This window comes from Strix aluco, chromosome 1 (genome assembly GCF_031877795.1).
Source record: "Strix aluco isolate bStrAlu1 chromosome 1, bStrAlu1.hap1, whole genome shotgun sequence".
In the NCBI taxonomy this organism is placed as follows: Eukaryota; Metazoa; Chordata; class Aves; order Strigiformes; family Strigidae; genus Strix; species Strix aluco.
Genome location: NC_133931.1, coordinates 79,113,815 through 79,136,420, shown reverse-complemented (window position 1 = coordinate 79,136,420; position 22,606 = coordinate 79,113,815). Strand labels below are relative to the sequence as shown.

General features: G+C 38.4%; 1 protein-coding gene across 4 annotated transcripts in view; it reads left to right on the top strand.

Moving 5' to 3' along the window:
• Positions 1-22,606, top strand: part of SEMA5A (semaphorin 5A) — a 353,854-nt gene that overhangs the window by 1,882 nt on the left and 329,366 nt on the right. The window contains exons 1-2 of one of the 4 annotated variants that reach the window (XM_074825771.1): positions 46-200; positions 12,475-12,548. The exons of 2 other annotated variants lie outside the window; for them this stretch is intronic. The gene's annotated coding sequence lies outside the window, so the exon portion shown is untranslated. Of the gene's footprint in view, positions 1-45; positions 201-12,474; positions 12,549-22,606 lie in introns of those variants that run through there. One more of the 4 variants, XM_074825761.1, reaches the window with a different exon arrangement.

The following is a 22,606-nucleotide window of genomic DNA, read 5'->3' as shown; positions in this document are numbered from 1 at the left end:
TTCTAGTAATAGCGTGCTCCCGCAGCCCTAAAGTAGTGCATTTGAAGACCGTGTTTTCTGAAAGTTGTCTAGTTGAAGTTTTTGTGTGAAAGGCTGGTGTGATGCTAACCCAGCTAGAGCACTGTAAAAATAGAATTTTTCATAATGGAAATTGCACTTGAGTCTTAGTTCTAGCAGGTTCAGCATCTTCTGGTTGTTCTGTGAGTAATACTCTGACTCAGTTTAGCAAACTTGGACTTCCTAAGAGTTGTTGAACGTGGTGATGTCATATATATATAATCAGTCAAAAGTGTATTGCTGCCTTGAAAAGCTGAGGTATGGCCTTAGGTACGTTGCTTAATTTAGTGAAAGGTTTTGCTAGACTTCTGTATTTTGTGCTGTGTTCCCACCTTCCTCTCCAGCAGGTACTGGTACTCTAACTTTTATTACATTTACTAATGAATTCATCTCATTTTCTCATTTTAATGCTGAACAGCTGTGAGGAGTCCTGCTGAGAGCTAAGATTCTGCTCTGGAGGGTGGCAGTTTACTTTTCTGTTCAGAGGTTGTTTTGAACTAAGTAGTGTAAACACTTGCTTTTAAGCTGTACTGCTTATTCCTTAGGATGTTGTAACAGTTTTGTTTTGGTTGAGAAAGCTGAAGGCGTTAATATCTGTAGTGTCTAATTTCTTTTAATCTTTAACCAGTGCTGTTTTCTTAAAAGACTTACAGGTAGTAGAAGTGCTCGTGCACTTTGTAATGATCCATAAACTTTGGTTGTATCAGGTTTGTTGTACTCATTTCCTGTTGGGCAGAGATGCGAAGGGTGGTAACTATGTATTGCTGCTGTTTTCAGAATCAAAAGAGTTGTGTGGTGTTTTTTTTTTTTTTTTTTTTTCCCCAGCTACTTATGGAAACCACGTGGATTGTAACTTTTGTTGATGTAGTCTTATACAAATACAGTGTAGTCTTATACAAATACAGGATTTTCACTGAATGAAGTTCATTACTTTCCAGTGAGTAAACTGTGCGTTGCAAGCCGTGAACTGCAGAAATACAACATAAGACTCCTGCGAACTTCAGTTTCTGTGTTAGAGGTTGTGTGGAGGAATTCAGCCAAGGGAGCAGCTGAGCGCCTGGGACCCCTTTCTGTACTCTGGTCTGTGAGGGCTGCATCACTCCGAGTGTTGGCTGGGGGTTATTTATGTGCTATAGCACACGTAAGTGGATAGTTGACAGCACTATCAGTTGATAGTAGGTGTGTACTACCAGTACTGTCGGTTGATAGCAGGGGGGTGTGTGTGCGTGTGTAATCCGATACTGTTATTTAACATAAAGCAGTATCTAGCAATTAGTTAATATGTTGTGATGACTGACTTCTGAATAGCAATGATATATGATTTAGTGTTAGATTTAACATCTGGGTTATAAAATTTTCATATGATCTTGATATTTGGTAATATATGTTCTAAAGTTACTACGGCTCCTGAGATGAATTGGTATTGCTGCTGTCATTATAGGAAGCAGCACTGAGGAACTTCTAATTTTCTGTAACATCATTTTATGGAGATGTTTAATGGGAGTTCTTGTGAGTGCCGGCTTCTCCAAATTATTGTTAAACAGTCTGTTTCTCTTCATTATCATCCTTTTATCCTCTTTGGCATGTGTATACATTCCTATTCGGAAACAGTTTTAAGTTACAGACTATACGTTTGCTCTTTCTTAATGTGTTTCGTAAAGCTGCAACTGATTCAAAACAAGGAGTTTATTTCTTGTTTTTTTTTTTTTTTTTTTTTTTTGTTTGTTTTGTTTTTTTTTTTTTTTTTGTCAAACACTATAAACGTTTTTCAAACTGACCCCTTTGAGATATGTTTGTCAATTGTTCGCGGTAGGCTAGTTTTAATTTCCAGGCTGCAGGATTGCAGCTGTGACCCGTGGAAGGCAGGTGGCGGTCTGCTCTTCGCAAGTCTTAGACAAATCTGGGGAACGTCACAGCTCGGGCTGTGCAGTTGAGGTACAGTTTGCTGTTAAATCTGTTGTTGTTAAAACAGCAAGCTGTTTCCATAAAAGGTTGGGGCTTTTATTTTAGTTTGCTTCGTAAATGTGTCCGATGATTTATTTAAGAAATGTGCCAGGTTACATCTAAGTATAGCACATTTGCTTAACGTTTGTCAGGAAGGTAACAAATGTAAACCAAGTTAATGACCCCAAAACTGCAGTCTAATTAGTGTCCTGTTCTTGATTTTTTGCTAGAATGTATGTTCCAAAGTATAAAGCATGTAAATCTTTTGTTGTTTAGTGGATTTGTCTGTGCATCTCAAATTTGTGTCTTCCAATTGTTTGCTGTGTAAATCAACTCCATACTCATGATTTTGTATAAATATATTAATAAAATGAATCTCTATTTGGGGATCTTTTGGGAAGAAATCTGTACTTGTGTCCCAGTGTATGTTAGAAAGTCAGGCAACTTCAGCAGAGCTGCTGTTTGTCAGTGATAGTAGCAGAAAGCTGGGATTGATAGGAAGTCTGCACTGGCATTGCATGAAGTTTGCAGGTGAAGTTCTTGAGTTTAACTGAACTGTTGAAACTTATCTTTTCAAAGGTTATGTTTTTTCCAAACAGTTTGAATGATCTGTTTTAGAAAAACTTTAAATGCTGTGTAACATGTCAGCTGCACTATAATTTCTAAATGTATCTATAATTAGCTAATCTGTGTTACAAAATTTCTTATGTGATAGCAAGATAATACAGATTTTCATTCCTTTTCTGATTTTTAAAATCAGGATATATCCCTGAGCTCCAGTATACCTTAGAATTGTTGGATCTTCATTTCTGACAGAACTGGTTAACCTTTTCATGGCTACCAACCCCAGTAATGGAAATTACTGTTTCACTTGGAGGATGTTGGTTGAGTAGCTCTGAGTATTTGGCATATAATTGGATGATTTTTATTTTTTTTTTAACTCCTTGCTAGATGAACAGCAACATGCAACTGCTTAGCAGTATTTGTTTGCTTTAGGAGAAGCTTACAGAAATTATAGCTTTCAGAGTGCTGAAATGCAGCCTGTTGCTGTCCTCTTTCTCTGTAATACTGTGATGCTTTCTTAGGCTTTGCTAAATACATGTGATGAAGAATTGGAGCATATGTGATGGCTGCAGGATTGACTTATCATGTGAATTAAGAGACTGAGATTTCCCCACCTTCTTTTCCCCACCCCTTCTCTGAATTTCAAAATTTAGCTGCTGTCTCTGCTGCTGCCTTCCTTCTCTGAATTACTAGTCTAGGTGGAAACCCAGAATGCTATTGAAATGTGCTTTCTGGTTAGACTTCGGTTTAGCTGAGAATTAAGAATGCTTAATGTAACGTTAACTAGAAGGAGAGTATTTTAATAATTTTGGTCCCCGTTCTTCACAGTAAGATTGTTGCTGAATCACTCATTTCTATTGCTGGTGAACTCTACAGACAAAGGTATGCAAATGAATATTTGTGTTGTGGTTTTAAAAACGTTTAGGCAGTTGTTCTGCACTGTGTTTTCTCCAGCATGAAGTAACTTCAGAAATTCCTGCTGCCTTTTTTTTTTTTTTCTTTTTTTCCCTTTTGTGTGTGTATTTTTCTGTAATCTGGATCATTTCAGTGACGTGGTTTCAATGGAAGCCCACTAACGTTTGCATTGGCAAAACCCCCTAGTTACGAAGTGTACCCTGGGGGCACTGCTGAAATGGCTTTGGTATGGGAGATGACGTACAGGGTGAAGCCCTTTCTGTTGGCCTTGTCTGATAGAAGTGAAATTGCTGAGTTCTTGAGGAAAACTCCTGGCCTTGCCAGTTAAGGGAGGATAGGTCCTGTGTATTGCCTTGTGTCTCTCAAAGTCTGGTAAAGTTTTAGGATTTCTTTACTGTCAAAGTCAAAGTTAGAGGCTGTGAAAAGGGATTGTCCACAGTGATTGGGCTGGTGTGTTACTTAATCTGAGTTGGGTTACTGATGGCCTCTTCTGTTATGTCTTGTTTGCTTTCTTATTCTGAACTTGTAATAGGGTTATATGGTTGTTTTATTAGATTTTATCATCGAAAACAGTATGTTGTATTCTGATTTTTACCTAGCTTCCCTTGCTCCCATGCATGCTTTTCCTTGCTGCTATTTAAACCTAGGCAATGATACTGAAATATTTAATAAGAATGCCTAGGAGAGAATAAGTGTGCAAAATTGCTACTAGCTTCAGGTATTACCTGTTATTATATAAACTATATTATAGTTTACCTAAAAGATGGGATTTCGGCTTTGGAAGGGAGTAGAGAGGTCTGTTTCCTGATAGTGCTCTTCAAGGCATATCAGCCTGAGGGTAGGCCAAGAGTCTGATGACCTTTATGAACCTTATGAACTATCTGTGATGCTGAAGTAGCTAAAGACAATGGTACTGTTGTTGTCTCTTGCACCTGTTTCTGCCACTGCAAATCCATTTTCTGACTCTCACTTGGTAAAATACTTCAAAAAACCCCAAACAATGAATGAGAAACCCCCCTTAATTCCTGTCTTCTAATAAAAACTTCTCTTTGTGACCTGAAAATCGCTGTATGCTGTGTTCCCTGTAAGCAGGCAGATATAGGTGGAGGATGCTGTGCCAGTCAGAGTGTTGATGTAGTCTGTTGTCCTCCATGGCAGTTCTGGGTCTTTATGTCAGTCAGTTGTCTACTGGGGCCTTTCAGTTGTGCCAATGTAACTCTTCATGTGGAGCCATACTGTAAACAGTATTAGGGAACTGATCCTCTTAAAACCACTTTTTGTCTCTGAAGTATCCACGATCACTGATCCCAGTAAGGCTCCATAGGCACCGGTCTAGGCGTGACTGCAGATGTGCAATGAGTAATATCAGGTGAGGAAGGAGGGGAGAGGTGGATTGTGTGTGAAGATAAAAATTCTGATTAGTCCCTCAAATAACAATGAAATTTAGGACTGGCAGAAGAGCTCTGGTGGATTTTGCCTCAGTGGTTTAAAGTGTGTTCATACATCTTTTTGTTATGTTAATTTTATAAGAGGCAACAGGCTCTCTTGTGGAGGTTGCAAATGGACTGAGGCACAGATGTATGCCCGTATTCACCAGCAGTCTAAACTCATCTGCTGAGGATGGAGGTACCTGAGAGGCAACGCCTCATTGCATTGCCCTTGAGTGTGTCAGGAAGTGGGGAAATTCAGGGTAATAGCCTGTTAAAAACTGGAGCTCAGTCTTCCAGAGCTTGTCTGTCAGACCTTACTTTTTTGAAAAATGATAATGGCTTCTGCTACATGCTGTTGGAATGGGTAGTATAAAACGACATAACTGTTCTACATTGATTTGCCAAAAGCATGAGTTCATGTGTACAGGTCTAGAGATCCTCAAGGTGAAGGAGTTGGTGTTTGTGGGGAGGAAAGCTTCTCTTGATGAATGTGGGTATGAGTCATAAAATGCTGTTACCCTGGGCCCTGGAGACTTGTACAAGTGATGTAATTCTATTGTAAAGCTTGGTCAGAGTCTACAGGCTCACCTGAATTGTTCAAGAGAATTGCAAAATTTTCCAGTTTATCTTCTATTGCTTTCCTGAGTTCATAGTGTTAGACTCCTTACCTGAAGCATTAGATAAGTCTTTAATATTGAAGACAAACCAGTGCAACTCGGGCATCATCCTTTAACTGCTGGTAATAAAAAAAGTGTAGTGACAACAGCAAAAAGAGAGAGCTGGGCTCTGCATCTGAATCACTGTTCTTTTTGCTGCTGTTGTTTTAAATGAAACTAATGGTCTGGAGGGTGGATGGACTAATCTTCTTCCTTCAGTATCCTTTCTATAAGGGAGTTTGCAACTAGCTGTTATTAGAAAATTCCATTTTTGTTCACTTATCACTGGCAGGGAAAATTGTTTTGCAAATTTATGTAATCTGAAGGCCAACGAGATCAGTTTGTAATCTGAAGGCCAATGAGATCAGATAGGTTTGAAGAAAAATAGTCTTGAACTAGAGATAAACAACTCTGATATTTAACTCAAGTCTTTATACTTGTCTCTCAAACCCATAATCATAAAGTGCTCTTAAAATAACTTGAGTAAAGGTGTTATTTTCCTTTGAGTACCCATATGAATGCACTGTCTGCAGTGGTCTGTCTGCCTCTTGGGAAAGCATGCGTTAGTCTTTTTATAGATGACTGTTGACAAAGCTTGTCCTTCAACTTCAGTTGTGGAGATGCTGTGTTGTACTTTTTTTTTTTCCAGAAGGTTAAAAAACCCTAGTTTATTGTAGAGTCATATCACTAATATTTTAATAAGAAGAAATATAAGAATTGCATAATCGCAAATATAGGGAGCTCTGTTTGCGAGGAACAATTAATGTGCTTAACTTTTCACAGATCAAAACAGATCAGAAAGATTTGTTTGTAGAAATCAGGCCTCATTCATAGTTGCATGTATTTGATAATTTTGTAGATTTAACATTCCCCATAAAAAAGTCCTTTAAAAAGAGAGGTTTTTTTTCCTGCTACTCTCATCAACCTTGAACTTTTTTATAAGCCTCAAATTTCTAACAATGATAACACTGAAAATTTTGAACATGGCATTTGAAATGAGCAGAGCAGTTGACACCACACTTGTTCCCAGCTCTGTGCACACGCTGGAACCTTCAAAGATTTATCTGTAGCCATAGATCAGGTCTAGAGAACTCAATTACAGACAAAACCTGAGGATCTAGAGATTTCTGTTTTTAACCAGCAGATTTGGTTCACTTCTTGCCAAGCCAGATGCTTGTCTCCCCTTGCCACTTTCTGCATTGTGGGAAGTGTTGCTTTATGGCACGTTTGAGTCTCTTGTTTCTTTCTTGCTTATTTGGCGACTAAAGCTTTCTAAGCCTTGTAAGAAATTATGCATAAGTATTGAATGTTCTTGCTTCCACATAAAAAGTTATTTTCCACAAATCAATCTTCATATGAAGAACAGTGTTTCTGTGTTTGTATTACTATCTATAGATAGTTGATAACTGGGATGATCAATCTTAGGAAAAACTGTCTGGCTGTTCCTGAATATTGTTCATGTTGTCTTTTAGGTACTTCTAATGCCACCCTGCATCCCAGAACATTAAGAAGAGAGGAAAAAACCCGCTTTCTGCCTTCATGATAGCATGTGGGTTGACTGCCATCATTGTATAACTAGTCCTGCAAGCATTAGGCTTGTGTGAACTGGAGTGCTTATGGGAGCCTTACTTTTGTGACTGAGTCATAAGGATTTGGATTAACAAGACTTATTATATTGTTCAGGTTTACATGTCATACTGCGAGTGAAAAGTTTGGAATTGCTCTTGTAGGCAAGAAACAAGGGAGGAAACTATTGACAGACCTAAATGACAATCTCTTCAGCCTCAGCAATGGCAACTGGTATATAAACTATTAGTATCTTCTGAAATATTGTTTCATTTAGCTTCTTTTTGCAGCAGTAGTTCCTAAGATATTCTCACTGTTTTAACAGCATTTAGGCTGATAACTGTACTCCTTATCCCTTGGTCCCAAGAGCTTGTCAACAGAGAAGGCTGTTGCATCGATTTACCATTACCAGTTTTTGTGGGGGTAGACCTGGCCATTCAAAAATGAATGGAAGTATAGCATCCTTGCCCCAAGGCATCTATGGACGGAATCTCCATTCACACAGTGAAGTCTGGTTTGATTAATCCCAGTGCATTCTACTATAACTCGGCATGTGAAAGGCAGGATGGGAGTCATTCCGTGCAGAGCCATTGAAATGGTGAGATTTCTGGTGTCTTATGCAGTGTGGCATGAAGTAAGCTGGAGAGGCTAGCTAACTGCCTTCCTCTAGCATTTCTGTTGACTAGAAACTGCCTGTATCCTGCTGGTGACATGTTGGTTCGCTCAAGGTTCTGAAACATCAAATAAAGATCAAGTATAATGCATCCGTATAGTAAAACTAGAGCGTTGATAGATACTTCAGTGTGACAAATGTATTAGAATTAAATGTAGGCTCTGATAGGCAAAACTCATTTGAGTAATTACTTCTGTTTAGGAATTGTTGGGTGCGGCCCAGTGACCAAAATTATTCTAGTTAGATGACTGGATCATAGGAATGCTCCCTCCTGATGGTAAAACCTATGTATAATTTAAAAGATTTATATTAATTATAAAATGTATCCATGGCACTTGTAATTTCTGAAGAAGTGTTTGCAAACAGCATTTATAAATCTTTCCTGACTTATTGTATGCATGGTCAAAATTTACTTTACCTTCCAGTTTATATATATATGGGTGGATGGGGATGTGTGTGTATGCTTTTTTCTCTATGTACATACACACACATGCACTCACACATTTTTAGTCTGTTCTGGTTTGTCAAACAGTGGTACTGGCTAGTTCATGTGCTCCCTTTGTTTGTTTAGTCAAAATGCTGCTGTAGCATCCCAGACAAAATAATAGTGGAAGGACAGAGAGGCCTTTCTGCTGTGAAGAACTTAACAGCTTCAGTCCCGTGGTTAGTGCACAAGACCATGCCAAAAGACAAAGTGAATTAAAATAGAGATCAGGACACTGTTCTAATAGTTGATCATTTTATTTTGAGCTCTGAAGAGCTCATCTCTTTGAACAGCAAAGAAATATTGGCATCAAATACTGATTATGTGTAATATCTAAAATTCATAAGCTTACTAACATTATTCTGGCAGGCTGGACTGCAGGGTAGAATGGAGTAAACTTTGCTTGAGAGTGAAAAAAATGAATAAAAGATGTAATTTAAATTAATCTTTCAGGATGGGCATAGTAGGATATTTTAAAGGCAGAGGTCATGATGTGGTTTGACTGAATTCAGAAGATACAACTGAATCATTAGCATTTCGGTAAATTATGAAGTTATATTAATTTAGATGGACCAGAAACATGGACAAGCTAATTGGACTACAGTGATAAGAATGTACATGGAAGTTTGAGGTTTTAATACACTTTTATTTTCTGAAAGCTGATGAACACTTTGTAAGCGCAAATGTTTCTCCATAGTTTGCCTCTGATTTGATGCTATATATTGCCATACGCTCTTGCTGCAGGCTGTGATTAGGTCCGTGTATTGTGTAAGATTTAAGTACAGTTGTTATGTTTTAATTTCTAAATCCCTCAGGTTATTTCCCTTTCTGTTCCCTCAAACTGCAGCTGTGGTTCCAAAAGTGGGATCAATAGGTCGTAATATGTTATTTGAGATAATGTACAATAGTGTGTTGCTTTTGTAGGGTTCTCAGTTAAAGGTTAGGCTGCTTAATGCTAATGAAGGTGGGTGGAATGTTGAGGGTTGACATTAGCACTGCTTCATGGTCCAAAAAATATTGGAAATAAATGTTCTACATGTTTTGTTATCTACCTTTTAATATAGCAATGCTAATAAAATGAGCTCTTATGCTCTGTTGAGTTCCTTTTTGCTCTGTACATTTTAAGGCAAAAAAATCAGAATGTCCCTTGCTTTATTCTTTAGTAATTTGACTTAATTCTGCTAGATATGTCATGTGCAGGACGATACCTAAGGTATAAGGCAGGCCATGGTACTCCTGTGTTCTGCTAATAGCTTATATGTGTGTAAATGTATTAATGAACAAATGATTCTCTCGGTACTCAAGTGATTCTTTTGTGCATATAAGATGTCAGTGACAGTGCTGGTGTAGTTTGCTGATCCCTCTGTGACTAATCCAAGGATGAGAGCCTGTTGTGAATTTTGTATCTAGGTGGAATTACTCTTTTCTGCTTTCACTTTCTAGTAAGTCAGCCAAGATGGTGTCTCAGCAGATAAAATTGTTTCTGTGAGCAAGCCATGTGCAAGCTCAGCCTTCAGTTAACCATCAGAAGGTGTGCTGAGTGTCATGTTACCTCTACCACATCTAAGACATTCAGGTCACCTTTCCTGCATTCCTGTAACCAGGCTGAGTGTATTGCAGTTGCTGGACTCTGGGCAAGCAGGGGTGCTTGTGCTGGCAGGAACCTGCTGGCACCCATGCCGCTGTCTGATTTTTTTTTTTTTTTTTTTTTTTTTCCCTGTTGCTTTGTGTCCTGAAGCTCAATACAGAGAAGGGCAGCTGCTGTTGGTTGGGTGGGTGGGTTTATTTTTTTTTTTTTTAATGCCTCATTCAAAGAGTAAAGATAATGAGGTAGGCAAGAGGGGAGGAACAGCTGGTAGAAATGAGGTGGGAGAGGATGTTTGGGATGAGCGGGAATGGAAAGCTTCAGAGGAAACCAGAGCCTGCGTGTTGTAGGAGAACAATGCGGTGGGAGCTAGTAGACTGGGTATGGGCAATTGCAAAATTGTGGAAACGTTTCTTCCTTCGCTCCACCACTACACACTAAACACCCAGCACTCCACTCGGGCTCATGGCGTTACCCTCTTTGGCTTGCCTTGGCTGTCCATAAGAGCTGGCTCCTTCTGTACTAGATCAAGAAACAAGGTTCCAGCTAACCATGTCCACTGCTGCTGCACTACTTTTCTGAAGTACTTGGAGGTATACAATTAGCTAATGAAATGCTTAACATAAAGTTTCTCACACATATAACTGCATGAAACTTGATGGCTGTGTTAATGTAAATAATTGTCAGGCAGAAGGAGTTGCTGTGTAATATGAATTACAGAAATGGAATCTCAAGTTGGAAAACTGGGTCAGGATAATTGAAGTAATGTCACTAGCTCTGAGGGTGGACAGAGTTTTCATTTCCATGTTGAAGGTCGGTAGATCTACAGGGCTTTCAGCTGTTATCCAGGTACAAACTTTCCATGCAGCTCACTTGTAATTTGCTTTGTGTTTCTTCTGTGAATTATGATGGGCTTTGCAGTAGAACTCTACTATGGATGATGTGATACTGTGGACGTGTTATGGAGATAAACGAGTCAATTTTTCAAACTTATAAAGTGCACACTGAGTACATGCTTTAATTTATGGGATGGCTTTGCTTATCTCTTTTGGGTTCCAGAAGTAAGTGCAAAATGGCAACAACCTTGTTTTAACTCTTGGAGAGACATCTTTGGTTCAGTGTGGTTACTTCATAACCCAGAGCCAGAGTCTTTACTCTACACCTTCTATTCCTTTTCAAAGAAAAAAAAAAAAGCAATGTTTTTTACTGAAGCAATCAAAAAACCAATTCTCTCAGTTGCCTGAGAACTTATGATCATCAGAAGACCTATGAAGCATTACAATTTGGTTTGGTGTGGGAGCACAGTTCAAATAGGTTGGAACAGCATGGGGGGCTTCTCTCCGAGTTCCCTTTATTATGGCAAATATAGAACACAAAATGTTTGCTTCAGTTATCTGTAATACAAAGTCTACTTGGACATAACAGTAAGAATTTCAATATAGCTTCTTTATTCCATTGTCAGCACATCCAGACCTTTTTTCTTCTGTGTCTTTAAATATCGTCTTGACAATCTTTCAAAGGTAGTTTTATTAACTTAACATAGTGCAGATGTCGATAGCTGTGAGGAGTAAGTCACAATGACTTGTAGTGTTGTGTCAAAAATATCATTAAGAGGCTTAGAACAAAGGGAGCAATTAATGAACAGTCTTCACTATGAACAAATGTCAGAGACTCCTCCAGGGCTAAGCTGCTTCTGTGCCATATTCATTAATTGCTCTTTTGAACAAAGTTGGTGTTGATGACTGGATTTAATTAAGCATACCTGAGAAAATCCACAAAACCAGAAGTAATAGAATGAAAATTTTTTACTTACTTTAATAAATAAAGACTTTTTCCTTCTCGGGGGGTTTTATGCTTCATGTAACTGTTTCTGGCTGACACTTCCCTCTAACTATTGGGATTGTCTTCATTGGAGACTTTGGCAGAAGATTATTGTTTGCTTCAGAATGCATGCCAAATACCATGCTCACATTTAAATCTCTCTGATTAAAAATATATTAAAATCTGTCATAATGGAAGACAGCTCTCAGATCAGTCTCAGCCTACCTGTTGAAATGTGTCAGGTAAGAGCAGAAGTGCATGTGAGTAGAAAGGTAGAAATCTTAAACTCTGATTGCTAAAGCTCATTCCAAACTTGGTGACCCTGTACCTTGGTTAAAAATATCTCCTTGGGAAAACTAGACAGCAGCTCTGTAGTATAAACTCTTATGTACTTGATTGTCCGCTGTACTCAGTGTCTTACAGTCTAAATAGAAACTTGACGAATGGTGGTCCCCAGTATCTATGTTATTACATGGAATATAGTGTATATATATATGCATTTATCACCGTATGTATATTGTGTGTATATAGTATGGTGTATATATAGTATAGTGTATAGGTATAGTGTAGTGTGTGTATATACATTTATCACCATGTTGGTTTGTTACATTTTTGATTCTATTTTGTCACTCAGTAAGACAGAGGCAGCTACGGTCAGTATACTATAGATACCTGGAAAAGTCTGCCTAGAAGGTGAAGGCTATTTCAGTAAGATTTTTCTGTGCATTGAACTGAAAGTTGCAATCATATATGTAAAATACTGTTATTTTGGGTTTTAGTGAGAAAGACTTTGGGGAAGGAGGGAAGACTACTACACACCACAGCTGACCTCTTCTAATTATACTGTTTCCAGGTATTTATTTTGGTTTTATTCATAAGTTCTGTCGTGTAAAGTCAATCAGAATATGAAGCAGAGTTTTGCGATAGAACTTGCTGGTAGTTTGAAGTTTTGAGCCAAGTGGTAACTGGAAGCTTTAATAGCCTTACTGTACCACTTTAGAAATGGAGATGTGCCACTGGACAGACAAGTCAGAACTCAGTAAAAATAGCATATCCTATAGTGGGCATTCATCCAGAAATCTAAAACTGGCATTGTATCCTGGATATAATACTGCAGGTGGTCACAAGCACTAAATAGTATTCAGCAGCCTCTGTTATTCAAGCAGGTCTTAACATACTTATTTTAAACATTTTATTGTTTTATGCAAGACTGACTTACTGTTACTACTGTTGTGCTTTATATGGCATCAAAATCTGCGATGTGTTTCATAGGTATTAAAACAAAGTCTTGGCCAGAGTCGTTTAGCATGGTCCTGCGTGAATTGAAGTTGGTGGCATGATTCCAGCTGACTTCATCTGGGAGTATAAGTAGATCCTGGCTTATTTCTGATAATATATATAAACACAGTCAGTTGGCAGGATTGAGAGTGATTTATTTCACCTTATACTATTTTACTGGTAGCATTTCAATAGAGTTTGGTGAAGCTTGAGGAAAAGTGCTATCTGCTGTATTAGGGGAATGTGAGGCTTGAGGAGAACCAGAACTTGGGTATTATGGTTTGATTAATTGCTTGAATATTTATGTAAATTACAGTAGGTTCTGATTGGTTGTATGGGGAAACTTATGCTGACTTTTTCTTTCCATTATCCTGCCCTCTTCTGCCCCTTTCTGGAAAAATACAGGGATATATGCTTTTTAAGGACTATGGGCAGGAGGTTTCTTTAAACCCCATTGGAATGACCTGTAGAAATAAGACAGGATTTTGTTCTGACTTATTTATTGAGTATAGGTGTTCATGTTTTTTTTTCAGAGAGTGGTAACAAGAACATGTGTTTCTCTCTCTTTCTCTTTCTTTCTCAATATATATGTCTCTGTGTGTGGAGGGGAATGCGGGAGAGATGACAGAACTGTGTGTATTTGTAAATGTTCTCTTAGAGGACAAACATCTAGGAAGAAAACCTCAATGTTTCCTTTATTTGTTATATTTTAACTATATATGACCATATTTTTTTTTTAATTCAAACAGTGTATATTAATACATTTTTCTGAGATTATCACTAAAAAGACTAGCTTCTGGCTTTTAAAAAGATGATTTTTAAGTAAGGTGAGAGACTTCTGTTCCATGTTTTCAGATTTGTCTGCAGATCTTTATAGCCTTGCTTACACCTTTTTTAAAGTATAGATTCTTATAATTCTTTGTTATTTTTAATGGTTGTGAGCATTTCAACAACTTCTTGAGGGATAAAAAAATTTCTTCACCCTTAATTTAAATGATGTCTAATATTTTCATTTAGTATCACTTCTAAGAGTTTATGTAATGCTGGGACAAAGAAGTTGAATTTTTAGATGTAACATTCACTGCTACCGTAAAGAGAAAGCTGTTCACATGTACAGAAGTGGTGATACAACAGGTACTGTGGGTAAGGCAAAAGTGTAATTTGTTCAAAGATTCATGGAAGAGGCTTTTTCTGTTTAATTGCTGTAGCAAGTTAGTGCCAGACTTCAAAATAGTGGTGGAATCTGAGAAGCACTTGTGCCTTGAAACCGGAGGGAAGAGAAAACCACATATGAAATGTTTACTAAAGATTTTTAAGTGATCACATTTTTTCTCTCTCCTGGCATTATGAGACAGTTTTTCAGAAGGTGGGTCTTCAAGATGGTGTTCTCTTTCCTCCTTTTTCTGCCTTCACAAAGCAGCCCTTAGGGAAGGGGAAGAGATTTGGAAGTGGAATGCTGGCCAGCATCTGCCCAGTAGACTACCCTTTTTACCACATGCTAAAGGGATGAGCTAGCAAGAACAACTTCCCTGGTTCCTCTTCATCTATGAAATACTACGTTTCAAATGCTTCATGTCTTTATGGAAATAGAAGTACTACAGCTCAGCAGGCCTAAACCCAGTGGCCTAAGCAAGTTTGGATTTCTATTTTAGTTATAAGTTTTTACTGTTGTGGGAACACTAAATAAATAAGTGGTTTCAGGAAGTAGACTTTTGCCCACCAAAATAAACTTGACCTTAACACACCTGTAGTATGGGATGGTGCCACAAGGATCTTGGTTTCTTATTTGCGTCTTGGAGAAGCAGACGTTACAGCCGTACTACCATGGAAGTGAGTGACGCTATGAGACCCATCAGCCACAATGAGACTCAGTGCATTAGCTTGTAGCAGAAATGAGTTCTGCAGATCTGGTTTGCTTTCCAAGTGAAATTTATGCATGTATAAATTTATGTGTTCTTCACCTGCAGGGAAGCAGTAAATGCAAGCACTAAAAAGAGCCTTCTGAAAGTGTATAGTACAGGATGAATTTTTGGAAAGCTGAATATTGTGTCATGGGATCTAGTGAAGTTATAGTTATTATCTTAGCACGATACCTATAATAAAGGTATATAAATAAAGAAATAACATATAATAGATCTAAGAAATACAGGCCAATAATGCCTTTCTCTTGTCTAGGGGGAGAAATGAATTTGTACATGCTGTTTGTAAAACCTTTTGTAAAGGAGTTCAGACTGCTTCAATGGAAGGTACTAGTTGAAAACCACATTTAAAATAAGAGAATTCAGAAGAGCTTTGGTTTCTCCAGTCTTTCTTTTTTAAAAAGTTCTGATTGTTTTCTGAGACTTGTTTAAGAAAAATCACCAACAATGACAAAAACCCTCAAAACAACAACAACCCCTGCCTCTCCCCAGAAATGACCCATTTAATGCCTATTTCAAATACAGTGATTGTACTGGCCTAGCTGGAGGTCTGGCAAAAACTCTTGAAGACAGAGCTCGTCTCTGGACTCCCTCTCTCTCTACCCCTCAGCTCCTGTGCTTCTTGGTAAAAGCAGTCACATCTGTGGCTGAGATGCTTCATCTCTCTTTATAAATAGGATTTAAATTTCACAGAAATAAATTATTCCCATATTATTGTTAGTTTTCATATTAATTTTGGACAAAGTTTCTTTATATATGGGAAAAAATCCTCCATTTTGTTTAGGTGACAACTGGAGCCTCACATGAGAAGTAGGAAACATGTCTAGTTCTTTACAATGTGACATTTTAGGACAGATTGACAAACAGCTTGAGTGACATTTGAGAATGCAAGACGTTGTAAGAACTCATTGCCTTAACTATGTGTAAACACTGCTGGGAGAAAAGCAAGCTTTTATTTAAAAAAGAAGAAAGGTGGGGAAGAGAAGAGCAAGCTATGCTTTAAGCTATTTCATTGTATGATTAACACCTGGACTATCTTCAGAAAATGGCATGTCTTTCTGCTTTTATAATTTTGGGCTGGTTATTGACTGAGCAGTAGTGTGCTTTTTTCCTTTATCTGATGCCTTACTGAGTTCTTTGCAGTCTCCTGACTCTGTTAGGAAGCTAAAATTGGAATTTTAGCTATCAGACGTAGAAATCATTAACAACATTTATTGACTTCTAAACACTCTTCTGTTATCTTGATGCTGTCAGATCACCCTTATCCACTTTCTGCAAAACATAATTGAAAACAATGAAATTTCTCAACTTCTGTGGACAGGTAACAGACTGGAGAAGATTTTTATCTGAGAAAACATCATTCAAGATGAAGCTATAAGAAGCTGCATCTGCTAGCAGTAAAAACAGCTTTAACAAAGAAATCTCAGCTAAAGAGGTTGTGTGCCTCTTCTACTTTGTCCTTTGCATTAAACCAAAAGACATTTTGCAGAGGTCAAATAAGAAAGTTGTAATGGAAGTGACACAGAAATCCATTAACGCTGACTTCAGATTTTTAAATTTCAGTGTCTAACTTCATTGTGTAGCGAAGTTCAGGTTTTATGGTAACAGATAATGCTCTGGTTTTGATTCTTGAAATTTGATTTATGTATGAGACTCCTTCAAAAGAGTAGGTACTCAGTGGCAAACTGCTTCAGGGTGAGGAAGTGAGTAAGAGGAATTAAATGCAGCTTTAAAGTAGTGGTCCTATTTATCAAAGAGCATCCTCCATAAGGACTAATAATATCCTGTCAACTAAGAAATGAAGGAAGAGTAAAGAGAAGATAATTAAAGTTAAAAAGCAAAGAATTCTTTTAATAGTCCAAAAAGTAGGACACAAAACTTATAAGTTAAAAGGAAAGAATACTGTAAAAATGTAAGCTCTTTTTGTAATACATTAGCAAGTCAATATAATTTCTTATTATTTCACTTTGTATTTGGAACCAAAGCAACATACAGATACGTCTTGCTGGAAATGTATGAGTATTTTTCCTTAGAAACTTGCAAGTTTCTTTGCATATTAAGTACACTGAGGGAGTTGGTAAATTGATAGATTAGAGAGTTAGAAGTAAGTTAAAAAGAGACTTGGATGGTTACAGTTATTTTATATTGACTTTTACAGCCTGGAGATGGTAAATTCTCCCATGTTTCAGAGTACATGATATGAAAGTTGGGAGTGGTGACAAAAACCTGCTTTCTAATGCTGTCTAACAGGATCAGTTGGAGCAAATCTTTGGCCTTTTTGGTACAGATTATATTTGTTCTAAGAAAGACATGGCTGGAGCCTTCTTTTTTTTTTTTTTTCCCCTCACCATTTAAGTTGGGTGTTGATAAAATAAAACACTGCCCCTATTTGCTAAGCTTTGATTCTTTTCATTACCTTTGTGTGCTTTTCATCTCATAGATTGTCTGTCATCAGTAAATTTACCAGACAATAACATCTTCTACTCAGAAGTCCCGTGCCATCACAGAATCACAGAATTGACTAGGTTGGAAAAGATCTTGAAGATCATCCAGTCCAACCATCAACCCAACATTAACAGACCCCAACTACACCATATCCCTCAGGGCTAAGTCGACCCTAAGTCGACACTGGAAGATTAAAATGCTCATCCGATCTACGTATGTGAATTGTATTACTTGTGTTGATCCGGAAACTATTTATTAGTATACTTTCTGGATGGTGTCTCTGTCATGTTGCCAAAGGAAAAATAATCCTACCTGCCATCTATTGTTGAATTTAAGCAGGTTTTACAAAGTTTCTATCAGGTTACAGTTCTGTGGGTATGTGTAGAATAGATGCTCAAAAATTGTGTTAGAAGGATAAAAGGAAAGTCGAGATGAGTGGTCAGGAAGTAGCAGGGTGTTAGGAGATGGGTTTGGAGTGAGCTCAGAGCAAAGAGGCTGATCAGGATGTGTGGGAAACAGATATGTTGTTCTCAGTTGTAAGATGCGGAAGGCTGGTGTTAATTTGTCAGGAGGAATGTGATGAAAAATGAGACTTGGATAACTGTCTGAAGGTTTGAAAGCAATCTTTGATGCATTGTGAAATACGTGGCCAGTGACATTTTCTAAAACTGAGGATGGCATGCTGTCAGCTCCGCTTTACATGAAGACTTCCAATTTTTTTTCTTTCTGTACTCTGTGATAACGATAGCAGTAGACAATGTTAAGGCCACAGGATACACTGGGAAGGTGATGCAGACATGCTGCAAATAGCACCTAAGGTTGTGGTGTGGCACCGCAGGGACGCAGGGAACCATCTCACACTGCAGCCAGCCTCTGGGCAGCCCGGCTGGTGGGGGCCAGGAGCCTGTGTGGGGCTTCACAGTGAGCCAGTGGTATTAGCTTGGTAAATAGCTCTGAGGCACGGTCCTGTTGCATCACTTTAAAAGGAATTAAAGTGATCATAGGGTCATGGCCACAGTGATACTCCCTCCTGTACTCCTTGGGCAGTGGTTTGCTGTTGGTTTTGCCAAAGAGCTTCTCTGGGTATGGACCACCTGGCTTCTCTCTGGGACTTCTGTGGAAGTTGTCTCTGTCACTGAATGTGTGTGGAGCACAAAGGTAACCACATACTCACTCACAGGTATTGTGAGTTCAAATTTTCTACTGCAAGAACACTAAGATCATTATGGGGCACCTGACATTTAAATAAAGAAATAAAATGTCTCCACCTTGATAATTCAACTTGCTGTATTCACACTCATCACTTTGGTCGTACAAGAGACAGAAGAAAATCTTGCTCCGACATGAAGTGCCAAGCACAGCCTGACACCAGACTGCAGAAGGCGTTCTCGAGAGATGCTGGACTTGCAGTTTGCAGAAATCTGGGTTGGGAGGGGTAGAGTGCTGTTTGAACACCAGATTTGCAAATGCTTGCTGAGACTTTTGCCTGGCGACTGTAGTTGCTGCTGGCCTCTTTGAAACATACAGAAGCATGTTTGCTGTACCGTGGTGATTAGAAAATAGTTTCGTTACACATGAAAATCCCTTATGAAAGTCCCTAATGAAAGGTTGGCCATTTTCTGCCACTGTTAATTTCTTAACTTTTTGTGAATGTAATTGCTGCTATGATTACAGAATGCCAAATTGAATTTGGGGACATACGCAATATTCTTTTACCACTAGTCTAGTCAAATAATTTTTAATGAGACAAAGAGCTAGTTGAACACCCTAATTAGTTTGTTTACTTCAGTAGCTTAACTGCATTAAAATCAAAGAGCTTGCATGAGCAGGGGGTAATCTGTGTCATTGCTGGACGCCATTAATCACCCCTTGACTGAGGGCAACAGTTTTCAAAAGTGACTTATAGATGATTGAATAACTTTACTCTCCATACCATTAATGGTTCCCAGCAGGCTGCTAGTGTGCAATCACAAACATCTGTGGATTTGAAAGTTTCCTCTTCCCCAAACAGAGACATGTTTTATGAGGAAAAAAATAAAATAAATAAAAAGGAGAGTTTGTTTTCCCATGAGTGGCCTTTTGGAAAAAGGGCTAACTGGAAATGGTTTTGCTTTAACTCTTGTGTGTGATAATATTCTCTGAGTTTATCTTTAGATCTTTATGCTATTGATGGCATTAAAAGATTTTTTTTTTTTTAAATTTGTTTTCATTGTTTTGGCTTCATGGGATCTTTTTGACATTTGATATCGAGTAGTGAAAGAAAATGTATTCTGCTTGCCAAATAACCCATGGATGTTTGTGTTTTAACAGTGCATTAAAAGTAAATGCAGCCACTTGCTCATAGACACTACAGAGTGTGCATTACTTACTCAAAGGTGATGGTTCCAGCTCTTTTGTAAACCAGCTTAACAGAATGAGGACAAAAATTGTTTCTCCGGGCAATCCTGCTACTTCTAAATTGGTCTTTTAGACAAGCATTTAAATGCACAGGGAAACTGTGCTGGGCAGTTACTACACTTCCCTTCTGTATTGTTGGTGTTTCTCAGTGCCGCTTTGGTTGCTCACTGTGCCCCAGGTGGGTGCTGCATATTTGTTGTCACCATCACAGAAACAATGAATGTAGGTTGCTTGTGACTGGTGAAGATTGTCTGGTCAACCACCCATGTTCAAACCATGTTCATTTTCATTTAGCCTCTTCTAGCACATTTTATGCAGTATCTCCACTTTAGAAACTTCATATTCTTGAGGACTTCCAGTAATTGTCCTACATATCCTGTAGAGAATTAATCCAAGACTAACGTCTTGAAAACGTGAGACTGATAGTAATGTTTCACAACTCACTTTTCACTGTTCTTGCAGTGAGAAGGTCTCAGTCAAGAGGACTTGGTAGGTATGAAAAAAAGAATGGAAAAAAACCCCAACAAACCTAAACCCAAAACCTGAAGGAAGGAAGAATGCCTCCTTTATCACTCAAAGATAATTGATTCTGTACTGAACACACGAATGTTATCTATGGGCAAGGATATGACAGGCTTAATCAGTTTCATGAAGCAGTCAAAATTTACTGTGTAATTGAAAGGTGAAAGGTTTGCATCCATTAATCAGATTGGTACTGGGGTAAGATAAAGATATCCTTGATTTAGAAGTCTAACAATTAATAATGAAAAGGAGAGTGAGATGAATTATGTGTGTTCTCTAACAGCTATGCAGAATGGGACTCCTAGGTAAGTATCTCTTCCTCCAGAATATGTTAAAAAAAAAAAAAAGGTGTATACTGGGAGAATAAGATGTCTAAAGTTTCTGTTAAATACCTATTTGATGAAGCTAACTATGATTTCAAAAGACTAGGCTTCTTTTCTTATTTCAACATTGCTACTGGGTGTGGGAAATGTTGCATGGATTCAGAGTTCCCACTTGACTACCAAGTGGGGAGAGGGATTTTTCAGGCTGTCTGAAATAATTTGTCCAGCTACTTAGATGAGACACCCTTTGTCTTTAATTTGCCCCCTAAGAGGTCTCATATCCCTGAAAATCCTCCTAATAATTTATTTGTGAGCTTCTAATCTGTTTAACTTCTGTGGCCTGTAGTTTAAATGTAAGGAAATGTACATATCCCTGGTGTCTTGGACTGAGCACCCAGGGGGTGATACCCGCTTCTGAGCAGAATATATGAGTTTTAAACTCCTGGAGTGTATTCTGGCTTGTCATCTTGTCTGGCTTGTCTGGTTGTTCCTATTGTTGCTAAGCAAATGGAGAAAAGCGTCACTGGCAGAAAGATCATGGTGTGCCATTTTTTTGTCCACTAACCTCCTATGTTTCATCTGTACATTTGTTGTATTAACTGTTTCCTTTTCCTTAGATACAGAAAATTACTTTGTGATTAAAAGCAAATCCACACTAAGGCAGAAGTGTCTCGTGTACAAATCCTTCACTGCATAATTCCTGTAGCCAGAGGATTTTGAGCAGCTACAGTAGTAGTAAGGTGGTAAGGGTTGCTTGCAAGATCCCTGTGCCAAAAGTGGACTTCATGTTTGACCATACGTTTGTCCATACTGAATGTCCTGATCCTGTTAAATGCCTTCCACTACCCAAACAGTTTGTATATTTATATATTTGTAATAAGCAAGACAGGGTCTTTGTGTGTCAAGACCAAGAAAATGAGTTTTCGTCCCATCTAGGGAGAATCGATAACAGGAGGATCATTAGCTACTGGCACTTGTCCTGGAACATAAACTGCAGGTGCTATTAAAAGAACGTGGCTGTAGATTAAACCTCTCTTTAGCATGAGCATCCAGTAGATCATCACGAGGACAGAGCATAAATCATATTTAAGTTTTAGAATGCTTTTCCTTATAAAACAAAGGAAATTAAGAAATCTTATTTGTCCTGTGTGATTTTTTTTTTTTCATTTTTTTCCCTTGCCTTCCCTAGTGCTTGTAGGTAGTGTCGAATTATTCAGATGCAGTTTGTTGCAAATTTATTGCTAAGATTCATAGTTTCATTTCTTCTTTCTTTTGTTATTGGTGGCTAAAACTTGGTTACTTATCTGTTCTCTCTCTTCTCTGCTGTAACTGTCAATACTGGTGCCCAGTTCTGCTGATGGATTTAGTGATACAACGCTGAGCTCCAACCACTAGTGTTTTCTGTAGGCAATCAGCAAATGGTGGTACCTACTAATCATAACAAACTGAGGCTAGATCCGCACAAAACACTGGTAGGTAGATAGGCAGCTTTGCATACTGTATTCACTCCTCACTTGAGCACATACAGTTGCTGTTTTATGTCAGCTCTGAGCTTTTCTAGTGAAATTTTTCATCGCAGCTTCTGAGCAGCCGTACTCTCAGGGAGTGGGTAGGTCTCCCTGTGCCAGCCTCAGTGCATCCTGTGCGCTGCCTGGCGTGCTCCAGCTGTGCCTCCTGCAGCAGCTCTGTAGGAGTGAGACCTTGTGGCTCAGCTGCTGGAAACCATCAGGATCGTCACAGAAATGGGATACCGCAGTAAGTGAAATATGCTCTACTCGGATCTACAGATTCGGTCTTGTAGGTGCTCTGTTTTGGAGCTTGTGTCTTTAGAGATCATGATAACTGAAGCTAAACAAAGCTAAGCAGCCTTTAAAAGAGGTAATAAAAAAAAAGTACATTTCTCTTCCTAGGTATCTTTATTGCTCTGATAGTTTTGAATTGAGGCTGTAATCTAATCCTCTAAAGTGTCAGCTTCCTTTGGCTTCTCTTCTGAATTATGGAGTCCCACCTCTCTTGTGCTTGCGGCA